This window comes from Canis lupus, chromosome 19 (assembly GCF_048164855.1).
Source record: "Canis lupus baileyi chromosome 19, mCanLup2.hap1, whole genome shotgun sequence".
Classification (NCBI taxonomy): Eukaryota; Metazoa; Chordata; class Mammalia; order Carnivora; family Canidae; genus Canis; species Canis lupus.
Window position 1 is genome coordinate 13,826,726 of NC_132856.1, and position 21,025 is coordinate 13,847,750.

General features: G+C 37.1%; 1 long non-coding RNA gene and 1 pseudogene across 18 annotated transcripts in view; one reads left to right on the forward strand and one right to left on the reverse strand.

Moving 5' to 3' along the window:
- The window catches only part of LOC140609909 (uncharacterized), a 470,386-nt gene that overhangs the window by 338,158 nt on the left and 111,203 nt on the right, over positions 1-21,025 (reverse strand). The window lies entirely within an intron of this gene.
- Positions 11,495-12,655, forward strand: LOC140609908 (glyceraldehyde-3-phosphate dehydrogenase-like; annotated as a pseudogene).

Consider the following 21,025-nt stretch of genomic DNA (forward strand, 5'->3'; position numbering starts at 1 on the left):
CACCAAAGACACAAACAATCCAATCATGAAATGGGCAAAAGACATGAAGAGAAATCTCACAGATGAAGACATAGACATGGCCAACATGCACATGAGAAAATGCTCTGCATCACTTGCCATCAGGGAAATACAAATCAAAACCACAATGAGATACCACCTCACCCCAGTGAGAATGGGGAAAATTAACAAGGCAGGAAACCAGAAATGTTGGAGAGGATGTGGAGAAAAGGGAACCCTCTTACACTGTTGGTGGGAATGTGAACTGGTGCAGCCACTCTGGAAAACTGTGTGGAGGTTTCTCAAAGAGTTAAAAATAGACCTGCCCTACGACCCAGCAATTGCACTGTTGGGGATTTACCCCAAAGATTCAGATGCAATGAAATGCCAGGACACCTGCACCCCGATGTTTCTAGCAGCAATGTCCACAATAGCCAAGCTGTGGAAGGAGCCTCGGTGTCCATCGAAAGATGAATGGATAAAGAAGATGTGGTTTATGTATACAATGGAATATTACTCAGCCATTAGAAATGACAAATACCCACCATTTGCTTCAACGTGGATGGAACTGGAGGGTATTATGCTGAGTGAAGTAAGTCAATCGGAGAAGGACAAACAGTGTATGTTCTCATTCATTTGGGGAATATAAATAATAGTGAAAGGGAATATAAGGGAAGGGAGAAGAAATGTGTGGGAAATATCAGAAAGGGAGACAGAACATAAAGACTCCTAACTCTGGGAAACTAACTAGGGGTGGTGGAAGGGGAGGAGGGTGGGGGTTGGGGGTAAAGGGGTGACGGGCACTGAGGGGGGCACTTGACGAGATGAACACTGGGTGTTATTCTGTATGTTGGTAAATTGAACACCAATAAAAAATTAATTTATTAAAAAAATAAATAAAAATAAAAATAAAAATGTTCTGCACGGCAAAAGAAAAGACTCAACAAAATTAAAAGGCAACCTACGGAATGGAAGAAAATGTTTGCCAATCTCTCTGATAAGGAGTTAATGTCCAAAATGTATTTTTAAAAATTCATACCAAAAAAAAAAAAAACCACCTAACCTTAAAAATCCCATTAAAAATGGCAGAGGACCTGAACAGACATTTTCCCAAAGAAAACAGAGTAATGGCTAACAGGTACATGAAAAGATGTTCAGCATCACCAATCATAAGGGAAATGTAAATAAAAAACACAATGAGATAGCATATCCTACCCATTAAAATGGCTGTTATCAAAAAGACAAGATGTAATAAATGATGGAGAAAAGGGAATACCTGTACACTGTTGTACACTGTTGGTGTGGTAGGAATTCAAACTGATACAGCCACTACGGAAAACAGTACAGAGGTTCCTCAAAAAGTTAGAAGTAGAACCTCATAGGATGCAGCAATCCCACTTCTGGAATATATCCAAAGGAAATGAAATCTGATTCTCAAAGAGTATCTGTGCCTCCATGTTCATTACAACATGTTTATTATAGCACAGTCACCAAAGATGTCCATCTATAGATGACTGGGAAAGATGTGGAAGTATCTGTATATGAATATGTATATGTGTATATATGTATGTATACACACACAATGGATTACTATTCAGCCATGAGGAAGAAGGAAATCCTGCCATTTGTAACAACATAGAGGGACTTTAAGGCCATTATGCTAAGTGAAATAAGTCAAAGACAAAGACAAATACTTGAAGATGTCAGGTTTACTACACATAAAAATGTGGGATCTAAGTATGTCAAATAAGTCAAACTCATAGAACCAGAGGGTAGAAAGGTAGTTGCCAGAGCCTGAGGGTTGGGGGAAATGAGGAGATGTTAGTGAAAGGGTACAAGCTATTAATTATGAGTACACTCTGGAAATCCAATATACAGCATGGTGACTACAGTTAACAATACTATTATATACTTGAAAGGTGCTATGAGAATAGATCTTAAATGTTCTCACCACACACAAAAAATGGTAACTATGTGAGGTGATGGAGGTATTAACTAGCCCAATTGGAGTTATCATTTCACAATATATGTGTATCAAATCATCATATTGTATTCCTTAAATTTGCTAAATTTAAGAGACACTAAACATTATCTCAAATACATATAAAGAAATAAAGATCTGCAATAAATTATAAACACACAGGTAAATATAAGTGACATTATCAATATATTTTTGTTCTATCTCTTGTCTTCTCCTGATTTAAAATACAACTGCATGAAGCAATAATATAAAACTGTGGTGCTGGGCTTATAATGTATAAAGATAATCCAGATAAGAATAGTGCCACTAAAATAGAACACAAAGCTACATAGGAGCAAAGTATTATCTATTCTTGTCATTAAGTTGGTATTAAGCCAGATTAGATTTCTATGAGATATCAATTAGAATGCTTATAGCAACCATTAAGAAAACTACTCTAGCTATATATAAAGAAATAACTATATATTTACACATATTAAATATACTTATAAATCGTATATAAAATATACTTATTTTAAATATAATTAAATATGTATTTTAAAGAACAGATAAGTCTTGCCTTATTAGTATTGTTTTTTTTTTTAATTTTTTTTAATTTTTTTTTATTTATGATAGTCACAGAGAGCGAGAGAGAGGCAGAGACATAGGCAGAGGGAGAAGCAGGCTCCATGCACCAGGAGCCCGATGTGGGATTTGATCCCAGGTCTCCAGGATCGCGCCCTGGTCCAAAGGCAGGCGCCAAACCGCTGCGCCACCCAGGGATCCCCTAGTATTGTTAAATGAAAATGTTTTTACACTATTATCAAAAGACAGATTTACAAGAAATATTTTTTTAAACACATGATGCAACTACATACTGTCTACAAGTGATACACTATAGATTCAAAGACACAAATATGTTGAAAATAAAAATATTAAAAACATATCATGTAAGCCAAAGTAATCAAAGATAGCTGAAATGCCTATAGGAAGATCAGAAAAAGACTTTAAGACAAAGTTACTAAAGACAAGTAAGGACATTTTATAATGACAAAAGGGTCAACCAATCCAATCCAACAGGAATACAATTATAAATACATATAAACAAAATGCATGAGCACTGGGTGTTATTCTGTATGTTGACAAATTGAACACCAATAAAAAATAAATTTATTAAAAAAGACAATGCTAACTGAATTAAAGATAGAAATGAACAATTAAATCTAGTTTTGAATATTTTTAAAAATCTTTCAATAATAGATGGAACACAAAAGCAGAAGATAAATAAGGGAACAGAAAACTTGACCAACACTGCAAACCAAGTAGACCCAATAAACCACAATAAAGGAATATTATTAGTTCTTCTCAAGCACACAGGTAACATTCTCCAAGACACACCTTATGTTAAGCCATAGAAAAACTCTGAATAAATTTTAAATGATTGAAATTATACAAATTATGTTCTTTGGCTAGAACTTAATGAAATCAGAAATCATTAATAAAAAGAAATTTATGAAATCACAAATAAGTGGATTTTTAAAAAAAAGATTTCATTTATTTATTCATGAGAGAGACAGAGAGAGAGGCAGAGACACAGGCAAAAGGAGAAGCAGGCCCCATGCAGGGGGCTCAATTTGGAACTCCATCCCGGCACTCCGGGATCACGCCCTGAGCCAAAGGCAGACACTCAACCACTGAGCCACCCAGGCATCCCACAAATAAGTGGATATTTTAAAATGCTCTCTTAACTCATCAGTGAGTCATGAAGAAAGCAAAAGTGAAATTAATAAGCACTTCGAGATCTGTAAAAATAAAACACAACATTCCAAAATGGATGGGATTTGGCCAATGCAATGCTTACAGGGAAATGTATAGCTCCAAACACGTATGATTTAATAAGACAGAAGATCTAAAATCAATAACCAGAACTTCTACCTAAAGAAATTAGAAAAAGAAGAGTGAATGCCACACAAAGCAATCTGAAAGAAGCAAATAATAATTATTAGAGCAGAAATAGAGAATATGAAAAAAATCAATGACATCAAAAGTTTTTCCTTTTAAAAGATCAAAATTAAAATCTTTTAGCCAGACTGCCAAAAAAAAAGTATGACTCCAGTTGCCATAAACAGTCATGAAATAGGGGATGTTACTATTGACTTTACCAAAAAGAAAAGAATTATAAGACAATACTATCAACTATTGCATGCCAACAAATCAGCCTAGATGAAATGAAAAAATTCCTGGAAGATGCACAAACCACTGAAACTGACTCAAGATAAAAGAAAAACTGTGAATTGGTGTAAAAAAATTCAGAGATTAAATTACATATACATGTAATTATGTATGTATATATGTAAATACATTTTTTAAAGATTTTATTTATTTATTCATGAGAGAGAGAAAGAGAGGCAGAGACACAGGCAGGGGGAGAAGCAGGCTCCACGCAGGGAGCCCAACGTGGGGACTCAATCCCCGGTCTCCAGGATCATGCCCTGGGCTGAAGGCAGCACTAAACTGCTGAGCCATCTGGGCTCCCCACATTTTTTTTTACATATATACATAAACAAAAAGGCCAGGCCTAAATGACCTCATTGGCAAATTCTACTGAACATATAAGAATTACTATGAAGGATGGTTTGATATTCACAAATCAATGCCACATCAATAAAAGAAGGAAAAAAAAGCATTTGAAAAAGTACAACATCCATTCATGATAAAAATCCTCAAAAAAGTAGGTTTAGAGGGAACAAACCTCAACATAATAAAGGCCATCTATGAAAAGGCATCCAAATTGCCAAGGAAGAAGTAAAACTTTCACTATATGCACGTATGAAAATATATACAGAAAATCCAAAAGACTCTACCCAAAAACGACTAGAACTAATAAATTCAGTAATTCACAGAATATAAAATCACTGTGCAAAAATCTGTTGCATTTCTATACACCAATAATGAAGTATCAATAAGAGAAACTGAGAAAACAGTCCCACTTATAATTGCACCAAAAATAATAAAATCTAGGAATAAACATAACCAAAGAGGTGAAAGACCTGTAAAATATAAAAAATATAAAAACCTGATGAAAGACATTGAAGATTACACAAAGAAATGGAAAGATCTTCCATGATCATGGATTGGAATAACAAATATTGTTAAAATGTCTATATTAACCAAATCAATCTATACATTTAATGCAATCGCTAACAAAATACTATCAGCATTTTTCACCTAGCTAGAACAAACAATCCAAAAATTTGTATGGAACTACAAACGACCCTGAATAGCAAAGCAACCTTGAAAAAGAAAAGCAAAGTTGGAGGCATCACAATTTGGGAATTCAAGGTTTATCACAAAGCTATAGTGATTGGGATGCCTGGGTGGCTCAGTGGTTGAGCATCTGCCTTCAGCTCAGGGCATGATCCCTAGGTCCTAGGATTGAGTCCCACATGGGGCTCCCTGTGGGGAGCCTACTTCTCCCTCTGCCTATGTCTCTGCCTCTCTCTCTGTTTCTCTCATGAATAAATGAATAAAATCTTTAAAACAAAAAACAAGGGCAGCCCCAGTGGCGCAGCAGTTTAGTGCCGCCTGCAGCCCAGGGTGTGATCCTGGAGACCCAGGATCGAGTCCCACGTCGGGCTTCCTGCATGGAGCCTGCTTCTCCCTCTGCCTGTGTCTCTGCCTCTCTCTAAACAAACAAACAAACAAATAAATAAATAAATCTTAAATAAAAAACAAAAAAATAAAACAAAAAACAAACAAAAAAACCACAAAGCTATAATGATCAAAACAGTATGGTATTGGCACAAAAATAGACATAGGCCAATGAAACAGAACAGAAAACCCAGAAATAAACCTACAACTATATGGTCAATTAATCTTCAAAAAAGCAGGGAGGAAAAGGAAGGATAGAAGGAAAGGGGTGGGAATTCCCTCTCAGTTTGTTTCCTCTTTGCCAAGCCAAACATGCTAACAACTGTTCTGGCCCATTCACTGGTTCATGAACTCTTTTAGCAGCTTTATCTACAATAGCCAAACTATGGAAAGAGTCCAAGTGCCCATCTATTGATGAATGGATAAAGATGCAGGGTGTATATATATACACACACATACACACATTATATATATATATATATATATATATATATATATATATATATATAATACATTATTTATATAATATACATATATATAATGGAATATTACTCAGCCATCAAAAAGGATGAAACCTTGCCATTTGCAGCAATGTGGATGGAGCTAGATTGCATTATGCTAAACAAAATAAGTCACTCAGAGAAAAATAAATACCATATGATTTCACTCATGTGGAATTTAGGAAACAAAACAGATGAGCATGTGGGAAGGGGGAGGAGAGAAGAGTGAGAAGGAGGCAAACCATTAGAGACTCTTAATGATAGAGAACAAACTGAAGGTAGATGGACAGAAGTGGGTGGAGGATGCGCTAGATGGGTATTAAGGAGCACACTTATGATGAGCCCTGGATGTTTTATGTAAGTGATGAATAACTAAATTCTACTCCTGAAACCAATATTATACTATATGTTAACTAACTAGAATTCAAATAAAAATTTGGAAGAAAAAAAAATTCTTCAGGTATCCAAATGAAGCTTCTCTTGTTTTAAAAAAAAATTACAGACATACACAGAGATACACACATCATGTATTTCAACAAAGGTACTTTTTCTAAATGTTCTAACAAAACTATGAAGCCACAGCACAGCATTGTTCAAATTAATACATTTAGAGTCCTCAGCATTGAAAACCCTGTAGATTTTCTGTTGTCGGCATGCAGTTATAAAGTCTTTTATTCAAGTGTATAAAATATACTTGTCATGTGGAACTTTTTCAAACATTTACAAGACTTCAAAATAAAATATTTATAAAATAAAAGTTTTGCTAAAAAGTAAGCATGCAAAACCACAATAATTCCAAAGGCATGGAAAGGATTTAGGATTCTGGAAAGATTGTTCCATAGTCTCTGTACTCTGACCACAAGCGTCACACAGTGACTAGCGCATAGTAGTTATTTGAGAAGTATTTTTGGAATGAATCAAACAGCCTCCTCTCAACCTTGTTCCCGCTGCTCCATGCATGTAATTTCTTCTCTAGTTCAGTCTCATCGCTCATATTGAAAGCATTCCTTTCCCACGGCCTCATAACCTTCTGCACATGGTGTTTCTATCACCTATCACCTTCTCCCCTTCCTCACCTATTCAATTTGAATTTTATGGATCTATCAAAGACCAATGCAAATTTCAGCATAGTAAACCGAGTCTGATTTCCTTAGTCCATAAAAGTCTTTTAAGAATCTGTACTTCTTTGGAACATATATACATGCTGTACATCCAAATTACCCAAAGCAGGGATCCCTGGGTGGCGCAGCGATTTGGTGCCTGCCTTTGGCCCAGGGCGCGATCCTGGAGACCCGGGATCGAGTCCCGCGTCGGGCTCCCGGTGCATGGAGCCTGCTTCTCCCTCTGCCTGTGTCTCTGCCTCTGTGTGTGTGTGTGTGACTATCATTAAAAAAAAAATTACCCAAAGCACATTTTTTTAAATTTAGGTGCCCAGGACCCATTTTAAAACTAGTGAGTCATGATGTAATTTGCAGATCTGTATCTTTTAAAGCTGCCACCAATCTACAAATCAGCCCTAGGAGACCATTCTTCTATACCACATAAACTTGTCTTATAGAGCGATACCTGCTTGTGCTGGTTTGTAAACATTTTATTGTGTCAAGGGTAAATGCTGAGAGAACTGAGCTGTAGTATAATCTTCTGTTACATTCCCCACAATCCTCTACACAGTACCAGGCACAGAAGCATCACTGGATTTATGAAATATGAGTTAACTTGGGCTAAAATTACACATTATACTGTATGGTCCATATAATTTTAATCTGTATGCCAAACCCAGTGCCTATAACAAGACTTGGAATAAAGTAAGTGCACAATAAACACTTGATCTGTTTAAATTAAGGTGAATAAAATAGTCACAGTTCTGCCACCCATGCTGATTTACAAACAATCGAATAATCATACTTTATGTCCCTAAAGCTCTTTCATGCCCATATCTCAAATTATAACCTGTTTGATCTTCCAAGGATGACCTAATGTCTGAGAAACAGACAATTGGAAAACTAGGATAGTAAAAATATGGAATATTTGAGTTGAAGGAATATCTTCAATCAACTAATTAATTCCATTATTTAGCCATTAGAAGGGAGGAAATCCTGGTATGTGTGACAACATGGAAAGAACTTGAAGGCTTTATGTTAAGGCCATCCTTTATTGCCCTTCTATACAATCAACCTATAGCTATTCTCATGGAGAAAACATAGGCTTACACAACTGGTTTGCTCTTTGGGTGCGCTTTACAAGCAATACATAGAATTAGTAAGATTCTTACTAACTTAACAAAAAAGCTAATCCATTCAGTTTTCCTCATCTCCTTTCACTGTGGCCCATGTCTACCCTAGATGTCTTACTTGATAATTCTTTGAACTATAAGGAGAAACACTTTTCAGATAGTTACTCTCTAAAAGTCAAAGAATTAGATCAACTCTTTCTAAAATAATTTTTTGCTTCTTCTACCAATAAAATCTTACTAATCTTCTGAACTTTTGGATGCCTACAGACTAACAAAATACATAGCAAAATGGGTGTTACCTCTATAATTTATCTGTACATTATTTTACTTTTCTGTAGATGTATTTTAGAAAGGACTGATTTGTGCAATTTTCACATTGGCCTTTAGACTTTTGACAATATGGCACTCCTAGTGTAGTTGGTTAACAAAAGGACTAAATGGAACTTTGAGATTCGATTTATACCGCTGGCTCTTTTTTAAAGTTTGTGTCGGGATCCCTGGGTGGCTCAGCGGTTTGGCGCCTGCCTTTGGCCCAGGGCACGATCCTGGAGTCCTGGGATCGAGTCCCATGTCGGGCTCCCAGCATGGAGCCTGCTTCTCCCTCCTCCTGTGTCTCTGCCTCTCTCTCTCTCTCTATCATAAATAAATAAATAAATAAATAAATAAATAAATAAATAAATAAATAAATAAATAAATAAATCTATCTTTTAAAAAAAGAAAAAAATAAAATTTGTGTCTTAAGTAATTTTAGATTTCAGGTAAGTTACAAAATACAGCATAATCTCCATCTAATCCTCACCCAGCTTCCCCTCATGTTAACAATTTACAAATTATACAATTATACGTAGTACAATTCAGACACACAATATTAGTACAGTACTATAAAACAGACCTTTCACCACTTTTTCCAATATTGTCCTTTTTATGTACCAGAATGCTATCAGGATCCCACATTATATTTAGTTTCTACTTATCCTTAGGCTCCTACTATCTGTAACAGTTTCTGAGCCTTTTCTCATTTTTTTGTGATTTTCATGCTTGCAAAGAGTTATGATCAATTGTTTTTCTGAACATCCCTCAGTTTGGGTTTGACTGATGTTTTCTCATGATTGCACTGAGATTATGCATCTCACATACCACAGAATATTACTGTCCTTCTCTGCTTCCTATCAAGAGACTTAAGATATTAATGTGTATTTTAACAGATGTTTAATCACTTGGTTAAACTGACATCTTGCTGTAAAGTTTTTATACTTCCCTCTATAGTTACTAATCACCTCGAGGAAGATACTTTATGAAGCCCCCTTCTCAAACATCCTCTCACTGATTTTAGCATCCATCAGTAGATATTTTCTCTTGTAATGTCTGTGTCATGCTGGTTTTCTGTTTCCTTGTTTTCTTCTACATAATTAAAATTTTACCATAAAGGAAAAGCTATCCCTTCTCCTCTATTTATACATTTCATCAATTATTCCTAAAATATATATATAAGTATTGATTATATACATTATGATTCAGTATTATCATAGTTTTCTACTCAAACTGTTCCAGCTGAGCCAGTGAGAGCTCCTTCAGCTTTTCCTGTGTGCTTCTGACAAGCCCCATCTTCTTCTGAGCATTTCCTTACTTTCTGCCACCACATAAATTTACAGCTTGTCTTGTATTTTTCTTTACCTCAACCCTATTTTAGTATATGTGCTGCCGAAGCGAGCACTTACCTCAACCCTAGAATAAACTTTCTCCAAGGAGTCATGGCTCTTTTTATGTAAAGAATGATATTTAGAAACCAAAGTCTGGGCACCAGTTGTGTCCATTGTTACTAGAGTGCTACTGCTTCTAGGCCTTCCCAAAGGGCAGAGCTAGGAACTAAGCAACACATTAACACACATCTCCATTTCTCCATCTAGCTGTACATAGAATCAAAACCAGGAGTTCATAATGATACTTCATATTCGAATTCTAATACTCACATAAAGTACTTTCAAAATTGCTAACCAATACCCCTATAAGTAATACATTTATTAACTAGATGATAGCATTTATTTTAAGTCCTTTTCATTGTTAGCTTCACAGTATCCAGTCAAGATAGGTTTTCAAACTTACTTGTGTTAGTTTTCTAAATTTCCATCCCATTCATGTAATCCATTTGTAATAGATGGGTGCATATGCTAGTGGTGTATTCCATCTTGGTTTCCTCCTACAGATGTTTTTTTAAGGATACAAACTCAGAATGAGCAGTAAATATCCCTAGAGATATAATGCACAGTATAGTGAATATAAACAATATTGTATTATTATCAAACATGCAGAGACCAGCTCTTAATTATTTCAGCCACTAAAAAGAAATGATAATCATGCAACTGGATAGAGGTGCTAATTATTGCCTCAAGGACAATCAGAATATATAAATGCATCAAATTAACATGTTGTACACCTTAAATTTACACAATATTATAGATTAAATATATTTCAATTTTTAAAAGTCTTTTCTTACACTATGATTAAAGAGGAATTCACCCATATTTTCTTCTAGTACTTATATGGTTGCATATTTTACATTTAGGTTCCTCATCTCTTTGTAGTTTACTCTTGTGTATGGTGTGAGATGAGACTGTATCTGTTTTCCAAGGAGCTACCCAGTTGTTCCAGCACCATTTGCCAAAAGATCTATCTTTATGTTACTGATTTAAGATGCCATCTTTGTCATATCCTAAGTTTCCATATGTATTTGGGTCTAATTCTGGAATTTCTGTTTTATTACATTCGCCTGTTTATCCATTCATGTGCTAGTAACACACTGTCTTAATTATCGAGGAGACAGAGGATGTTTTCATCTGTACTGGTGCTTACTCCCCCTGCATAATTGTTTTTTTTAGTGTTTTCCTTCCTGTATGACCATGTTAATCTTCTCATGTGAGCTTTAGTAGCAACTTGGCCAACTCCTTATAAGAGTAGTTGGCATGGTTATTGGGGTTACCTTGTTATCCTTGACTTTGGATAGTATATTTAAAATATCCTGAGACACTGCATGTGTGATCCTTCAAACATAATATGTAAAAGAAAAAAATGGCTAAATGGCAGGAGACATTTAAAAATAAATTCTGGTCTCTGCTCCTCCCCGTTCGACAGATAGCCGCATCTTCTGGTTCAGTGCCAGCCGCATCCCTGAGACACGATGGTGAAGGTCTGAGTGAACGAATTTGGCCGTATTGGGTGCCTGGTCACCAGGGCTGCTTTTAACTCTGGCAAAGTGGATATTGTCGCCATCAATGACCCTTTCATTGATCTCAACTACATGGTGTACATGTTCCAGTATGATTCTACCCACGGCAAATTCCACGGCACAGTCAAGGCTGAGAATGGGAAACTTGTCATCAAAGGGAAGTCCATCTCCATCTTCCAGGAGTGAGATCCCGCCAACATCAAATGGGGTGATGCCGGTGCTGAGTATGTTGTGGAGTCCACTGGGGTCTTCACCACCATGGAGAAGGCTGGGGCTCACTTGAAGGGTGGGGCCAAGAGGGACATCATCTCTGCTCCTTCTGCTAATGCCCCCATGTTTGTGATGGGCGTGAACCACAAGAAGTATGACAACTCCCTCAAGATTGTCAGCAATGCCTCCTGCACCACCAACTGCTTGGCTCCTCTAGCCAAAGTCATCCATGACCACTTCAGCATCGTGGAGGGCCTCATGACCACCATCCATGCCATCACTGCCACCCAAAGACCGTGAATGGCCCCTTTGGGAAGCTGTGGTGAGATGGCCGAGGGGCTGCCCAGAACATCATCCCTGTTTCCACTGGTGCCGCCAAGGCTGTGGGTAAGGTCATCCCTGAGCTGAACAGGAAGCTCACTGGCATGGCCTTCCGTGTCCCCACCCCCAATGTGTCAGTTGTGGATCTGACCTGCCGCCTGGAGAAAGCTGACAAATATGACGACATCAAGAAGGTAGTGAAGCAGGCATCGGAGGGCCCCCTCAAGGGCATCCTGGGCTACACTGAGGACCAGGTTGTCTCCTGTGACTTCAACAGTGACACCCACTCTTCCACCTTTGACACCGGGGCTGGCGTTGCCCTCAATGACCACTTCCTCAAGCTCATTTCCTGGTATGACAATGAATTCGGCTACAGCAACCGGGTGGTGGACCTCATGGTCCACATGGCCTCCAAGGAGTAAGAGCCTCCTGAACCACCAGCCCCAGCAAGAACAAGAGGACAAGAGAGGCCCTCAGCTGCTGGGAAGTCCCTGCCCCAACTTAATCCCACAACACACTGAGAATCTCCTGACCTCCAATTTATATCCTAGACCACGAGGAAGGGGAGGAGCTTGGGGAGCCCTACCTTGTCATGTACCATCAATAAAGTATACTGTACCCAGCCAAAAATAAATAAATAAAAATAAATAAAAATAAATTCTGACAATGGAATTGAGAATTGTTTGCTCAATATGGCAAGGGGGAAAAACCTTAAAAAAAATCAAGTGCCTCTTAGGGGACCCACTGCAGAGGTTAACTTCTTTTTAATATATATGTACTGCAAATATTATTGAGACTTATGATTCTTCTTGCCTAGAATTGTCTTTTGAATTGGTCTCCTATGTTTGTATTCACTGTCATTGCCCTAATTCAGTTACTTGGTTTTTTCCTTCTTACATCTGGGCAGCAAAATCCAATGATCTTTGGAAAGCATTCATTACCCACCCAAAACTTAAACCTCATCTCATGACATAGCAACACAAAACCTTGTGTTAATTTCTTGCTGTCTTGAGGAAAAATTCCAAATTATTTAGTACAGTATTTAAGCGCCTTTATGATCTGACCCAGCTCTGTTTTTTAGGTTTATCTTCTCAAGCTTTTGCCTTCATCCCCCTTAAGTTATGTGACATTGGTCATCATTATTGTCACTGATCATCATATCTGCATACCTTAGCCTTAAATGCCCCTAACATTTTTCTCCTGTTGGACTATAGAAGTTAGAGACTAAAAAAAATGAGCCATTGGGATTTCATCAAGATTGAAACCTTCTGCACAGTGAAGGAAACAATCAACAAAACTAAAAGGCACCCTAAGGAATGGGAGAAAATATTTGCAAGTGACATATCAGATAAAGGGCTAGTTATCCGAAATCTATAAAGAACTTATCAAACTCAACATCCAGAAAACAATAATCCAGTCAAGAAATAGGCAGAAGTCATGAACAGACATTTCTCCAAAGAAGACATACAAATGGCTAACAGACACATGAAAAAAATTCTCCACATCATTCATCATTAGGGAAATACAAATCAAAACCACAATGAGATACCACTACACACCAATCAGAATTACTAAAATTAACAACTCAGGAAACAAACAATAGATGTTGGCAAGGATGCAGAGAAAAGGGAACCCTCTTACACAATTAGTAGGAATGTAAACTGGTGCAGCCACTCTGGAGAACAGTATGGAGGTTCCTCAAAAAGTTAAAAATAAAGCTACCCTACCACCTAGCAATTGCACTATAAGATATTTATCCAAAGGACACAAAAATAGTGATTCAAAGGAATATATGCACCCCAATGTTTATAGCATATATATGTATAAAACATCTTTATCCATTGGATATCAGTGGAATGTTACTTGGGCATCAGAAAGAATGAAATCTTGCCATTTGTAATGACATGGAAGGAATTAGAGAGTATTATGCTAAGCAAACTAAGTCAGAGAAATAACATATGATTTCATTCATGTGTGGAATTTAAGAAACAAACAGAGGAATATAGGGGAAGGGAAGGAAAAATAAGATAAAGACAGAGAGGGAGGCTAACCATAAGAGATGCTAAACTCTAGGAAACAAACTGAGGGTTTCTGGAGGTGAGGAAGGTGGGGGGATGGGGTAACTGGGTGTTGGGCATTAAGAGGGCACTTGATGTAATGAGCACTGAGTGTTATATGCAACTGATGAAACACTAAATTCTACCCCTGAAACTAGTAATACATAATATGTTAACTAACTTGAATTTAAACAACCCCCACCCCAAAAAAGAACCTAAGGACTATACTCAAATGGCAGACTTGCTGCGATGCAGCTATGGTTCTCCTATGTGCTCCATGCTTATGTATATTGCAGAACTGATCAATACTGCTGATGAATTCCTACATGGTAGGTACCTATAGAACTCACCCAGTCTTCAATACAGGACTCAGCACATGGCAGAGTCCCCACAGCTCCGACAAAATGACCAAAGGGGCTACTGTGGAAGATAACATAAGATTAAGATAAAATTACCTTGGTCAGCAGCTTCATCGCTAAAGAAAAGTAGGAAGTGCACTCAGGCTTTAAAAGTATTTTAAGAACAATAATCCAGAATTTTCCCTGCATCTGTGCAACTAGAACAGCAACACAGTGCTGTGCTCTGTGCCTGGGGCTCTAATGGAAATGATAATAGATGGCAGGCCAGGAATACAGCTTACCAATTCCTATCTTGCTCACATCTTCTTTAATACAGAGAACAGAGCGACTGCTCATCTTTATTTTGCATTTGTACAAACTGGAAAAGGCAGCCCTTTCTTAAGATACTTAACACCTGTTGGAAAATTGTCATAATATACATGTTTTATTATATATAATATATATTATATACTATATATAATATGTATGCTTTAAAATATATAATTGTATTAAATCATATATTATGTAAATTGTGTATAAGTATAATATATTAATACACCATTGTAATACTTAAAGTCATAATATATATATATTCTGTTTATATTATAATACATATATAATTAGTATATTTAGCTAATAATATGTGCTATACATATCTAAGGGGACTATACTATGAATGACACTCCTCAGAGCTATACAGAGAACATCCTGCCCAAACACACAAGTTGACTATAACAAAAAATACAGGATGTATTATTGAGTGGAAAAAATAAAACCAATGTTAAAAGAGTGCATATGTCACCAACTGTGTGAGAGAAGGTGAGTATTATTTTACCCACATAAAAACATCTCTGCAAGGACATTTAAAAATGTACTACCTAAAAAAAAAAAAAAAAAATTTACTACCTTTGTTGAGGGGTAAGGAGGAAAGGACAGAGGGGAACAGAGGGAGAGAATCTTGTTGCTGTTTGACTCTGTAATCTTTTAAAAATCATGTGAACATATTATTTATTCAAAATAAGTACAAACATGATTCAAATAGAAAGCTTTCTGAACACTGATGAGGACTCACACACATCTTCACAGTGGTAAGACTCTAATGGTGACTTTCCCACCAGCAGATCCTCCCCAAGCAAAAATAAATAAATAAATAAAAAATCACATGGAAAGAGTTTGGCTCTTCCAAGCAAAAACCCTGAATCAAGAAGCATAAAAACATTGCCAGTAAGGTAAGTAAGCTCTGGATGTGTGCTGTACATTATTGTATCTGCAGTCACCAATACTATGGCACACTAAAAAATTTAAGAATATTAGCTGTCATGTTAAGTGTTCTTACAATGCAACTTTCAAAAATAACTTATTTAAACAAACAAACAAATGGCCTGCCCAGTTCTGGGCCTCTATTTATGGGCCAAGACAAAAAAAAAAAAAAAAAAGATTAGTGGTTAAACCCCAGGGAAGTCTTCAGTTTGAGAGCAAAATAAGAAGTAATAAGACCTAGGACGCTTGGGTGGCTCAGTGGCTGAGTGTCTGCCTTCTGCTCAGGCCATGATCCTGGGGTCCTGGGATCAAGTCCTGCATCAGGCTCCCTGCAGGGAGCCTGCTTCTCCCTCTGCCTCTCTCTCTCTCTCTCTCTCTCTCTCTCTCATGAATAAATAAAAATAAAATCTTAAAAAAGAGAGAGAGAGAGAGAGAACTAGGACCATGTAGATTAACAGAGTGGCCAGGCTCAATATATGCTAAAAATTAATCCAAGTCTAAAAGAAACAATATACTTTAATAATTTTAAGAGTCACAAAATTCATGAAACTTTAAACCTACTCATATAAGCCAAGAGCTGACAATATTGCTAGGAAAGTTGCTATCAGAGTCAAAGTTGATGGAGAAAATTTTCAACTTTTAATGTTTGTGAGCCCTGCTCCTGAGCTTGCAGAGAAGCTTTACTTTTACCAAGGTCAGAGTGACTTCACCCAACTTCAGAGCATAGGCTCTGTTTCTGCCCCGAGCACACATTATCCAACTGCTTCATTAGCAAATAACCTAAAAGAAATATTGCAAACAAAAAAATAAGAATAAAAATCCCCTAAGTTCTCTCATACCACCAAAGCCTACAACCTTGTGCATACTAAAAGCATAAGATAAAGTTTCTAATTTTCTGAAATGTCCTTCCTCATGATGATTTGTAACTCTTGATGTTACAAAAAAACATATATTACCCTACATTACATATTCCTTCTCCAGAGCATCCATTTCTTTGTAAAGATTGTGTACCCAGGGCATCTCTCTGCCTGTGGCTCAGAGAGTTTTGTAAACTCTCTCACCCTTTTAAGATGTTAGTTATTTGGAAGAAAGAGAGAGAGAGCAATCGAGGGGGAAGGGAAAGAGAAGCAGAGAGGGAGGCAGAATGAATCTCAAGTAGACTCCATCCTGAGTCTGATGGGGCCTTAATCTCACCACTGTAGGACCATGACCTGAGGCAAAACCAGGAATCAGATTCTTCACTGACTGAGCCACCCAGGCACCCCTCATTTTTTTCCAATATATTTTAAAAGGTTTGCTCATTTTTCTTTTTTTTTAAGATTGTATTTATTCATAACAGACACAAAGAGAGAGGCACAGACACAGGCAGAGGGAAAAGCAGGCTCCATGCAGGGAGCCCAATATGGGACTCGATCCCAGGACTCCAGGATCATGCCCTGGGCTGAAGGCAGTGCTAAACTCACAGGCTGAGCCACCCAGGCACCCCGGTTTGCTCATTTTTCAATGACAACTGCCAATGAGCATTTATCAGACCACCAGTTTTTAAAATATCTGATGATTATAAATATGCAACTGCATATTATTATTGGTGGTAGAAGAATGAAGTTATTCATCATATAGCAGAATGATGTTAATTGTATGAAGGTTTATAACTCAGCTTTCATCCTTTCCTTCCCCAGTCTCCACTTTATTGCACCCTGCTGCAGGAAGTCTGTACTTTTATTTTGGTTTCCAGCTCATTATATTAGCATAGATCTGAAAATAAATATCTTCCTAGATTCTAGGCTCCTTTACAGTCTTGGTAAGCAGGAACCGTAGTGTGTGATGTGTTAAGGTGTAACCCAGGGAAGTCAGTGTTGAATTCTCCTACACTCTGGCATATATAAAATCTAGGAATTTCCGAGTTCCCAGTATGCGGCATGGGGTGCTGAGGAATCAGTTACAGACCATTTGCAGGAACTAAGAGTAAAAGTGCGTGGACACATTTCCAACATAAGCTGCTCTAGAAACTTTTCCTTCTGTCCCTTCAGTCTTGTCAATTTTTAGGATAGTAGAAGAGCCAGCTGTTGAAGAGAAACCTGAGAAAATGCTTTTAGAGAATCCTTTTAGACACTTCTCTTTCCGAATCAAGAACAGACCAGAGCCTTCATTCCTTGATTCCTACAGAATATGTCTTGTAGCAAGCAATATTCTATGAGGGTCTGCCTTACAGAGTATGTCATATTTTTAGTTACCTCCAGACCCAAAATCTTCCAAAAGTCATCACTTGCTATGGGAATGATCTGAGTGTGAAAATGTATTGTATCTAATGTTGTAACAGTCTACCAAAAGATCTCAGTGGCATCACCAGCTGGAGGGATAGTACTTGCCACTCAAAAGAGAATTTTACTATAAATTCACAGAATTTTACTGCAATACTAAACAATCCTCCCTCAATCTAATTTTAAGCACCTGAGTCTTGTAATCCCAGAAATTATGAAACCATGTCTACTTCACTCCCAGTTTTTTTTTTCCTGAAATGTGAGAAAATATCCAAGCCATACTATACCTAATTCTGGATACATGCTTTTCCTAAGGATTTTTGCACATTTCCTGAGGCTTTTTTTTTTTTTTTTTTTGGTCTGCTCAGTGCATGCAGGTGGTCAGATGTGTGTGCACATAGACACACAAGGAATGGGAGAAATAAAGGAAATCATTTACTTCTATTTTACTTTGAAGTGCTGTAATTACATTTATCTTGAATGTATTGAACAAAGAAAGTCAAAGATAACCTAAGCCCCAAACCCACTGTATATAAATCAGAGCCAATGATCTCTAATAAGGCATAAAAGCATATCTAACAGTTCAATTTTTTTCTGAGCATCTGTTTTAAATACAGCAGTGTGCTACCTGTTGTGGGGGACTCAACACTAAATTATTGGGATCTTTTCACTACAATGGCTCCCATGTCTAAGCATGTCTGAATCAAAGCATAATGGGATGTGCTCTCTTATCTGAAGCTCCCATGAATCAATCCAAAACTATTTCCACACGATCATGTTCAAAGTCATTCACATGAAATTTGGGGCTTTCCATTTTAGACACAAGTGTGGCCAAATCCTTTACAAGTAAAGCCCCTGTTCTTCTCTTAAAGTTTACCATCTCAGAAAACAGCACCCATCACCCAATTGTCTGAGCTCCAAAAATAACAGTCTTCCTTTTTTTTTTTTTTTCAATTCTTACTTCCAACTCAGCCCTCAGCACTGCCCTCCAAAATATATCCCAAATCAGTCCTTCTCTCCTTTAGCTATTACCCCCGATGCAAGCTACCATTATATTTTACCAGAATTACTACAATATCTTCCTTACCAGTTTCAGGCTTCCATCTTTTTCCTTTTCTTTCTATAATCTCCACCTAGTAGTCAAAGTGGCTTTTTAAGACCTGATTCGGTCACCTGGTTTTATAAGTTCTATTGGAATACAGACATCTGTTTAAGTATTGTCTATGGCTATTTCTTGGCACAGCAGCAGAAATGAGTAGTGTTAATAGAGACTAGATGGGCTTCAAAGCCTAAAATACTCACTATCTAACTCTTAACAGAGTTTACTATTTCTTTTTTTAAAAAATATAAATCAGATCAGACCACCTCCCCCTCCAAAAAAGTTCAAAAGTCCTTCCTCCTTATACTTGGAAGAAAATCAAAATTTTTTTGCTTTAGCCTGCAAAACCCCACATACTCATGACTATATTAAATAAATGGGAGTAAGTCACTGGTTTATCCACTTTGGTATCTTTTCTACACCAATGGTACCACATTCAAACAGTGAGGAATGTACATCTAAAAACTCATTATTAAGGTATTAGGAGAATTGTTTAGATAAAGTGGACATACCACAGGCATTAGAATGACACAGACTAGAGCTTAATTCCCAGCTTCAATAAAGGCTTACTGAATTCCATTTCTCATTTGCCAGCTATTTATCTCAGAGTTCTAGAGAGGACTGAATGAGATGAGATCATTTATGTGAACACATTGTCACCACGATTTTACAAATTCTGGTCATGTTCTTCCTGGCCCAAATGCTCTTCACTTTTTAACCTGTCCTCACACATTTCCTTGATAATTAAAATTCCAACTGCTGGAGAAAAAAAAAATACATGAAAACAAAGTCCATTTTATTTTATTTTTTTTCTATTTCTCTTTTTTTCCAAAGTCCATTTTAAATGTTTAATGTCTCCTATGTAAATTTCTATTTTCCTTAGTTTTACTTTGCTTTATTTCTTTAGATAACTGAATGAACCATTTTCTTCCTCTAGAATTTACATCCTTTATGAAATCAAATACTCCTCATGGCCAACTGGCCTAGATATAGTTACAAACTAATAGTTTTACTTCTAGAATTTTTTTTTTTTTTTAAGTAAAACTTGGCAGATGCAGTAGTGAAGCCAAGAGACTCTTCACTATTGCTTCGGATCCAAGCAAATGCCTTTTGATGATATTGATTTACCTTATGATGCATAGAAACAGGATTATTTTTGCAACACCCCATCTAGGGATACATATTACTTTAGCTCATCCTGAGCCATTAGTCAAGAAATAGAGTAGTCTGATAGGAAACACTTAAAGCTTGTGAACTTGGTTCTGATTATTTTAAGACAGGATTATAGGAAGAACAGTCAGCTGTCTTGGCTTACTCCTATAGAATCACATGGTCCTGTCACTGCATAAGCAGCAGACCTTGTAAGCAGCAGAACTTGAGATAGGATTTGAATGCAAGTAGTTCATCTGGGACAGAATCCTGTAACACACCAGTAGGGGAGGGGAGAATGAGAAAGGGAAACAGAAACAATCAACAAAGAGCAAGTTACTATTGGATATAACTGGAGCTTATTATCACCAGGATCCAGGGTACCTCAAAGGTATCCCCATGAGGGCTGAAAGAGCCACATATTTACAAACTCTCTCCAGTAAATCACTGCCTGATGGAGGGCAGTAATTCTCTGACACACTAGGCCAAGTGTGCTCAAATCATCACAGAAACTCATAGGTAAAGAGAAGCAGACTCTTGGTAAAGACTACCAATTGGAAGTCTGGCTCACATAAACATTAATGGGAAGAATCAATTGGTTGCAAGAGGGACATGGACAGAATCTTCCACACTGGTAATCACCAGATCCAGTGGGGTGGGGGTCCATGGCTCAGAAAGAGATGGGGACAATGTCAAGACTAAGAATATTGATTCACTCATCAAACATTAGTTGATGACCTACTGCAAAACAGAGGACCTAGTCATA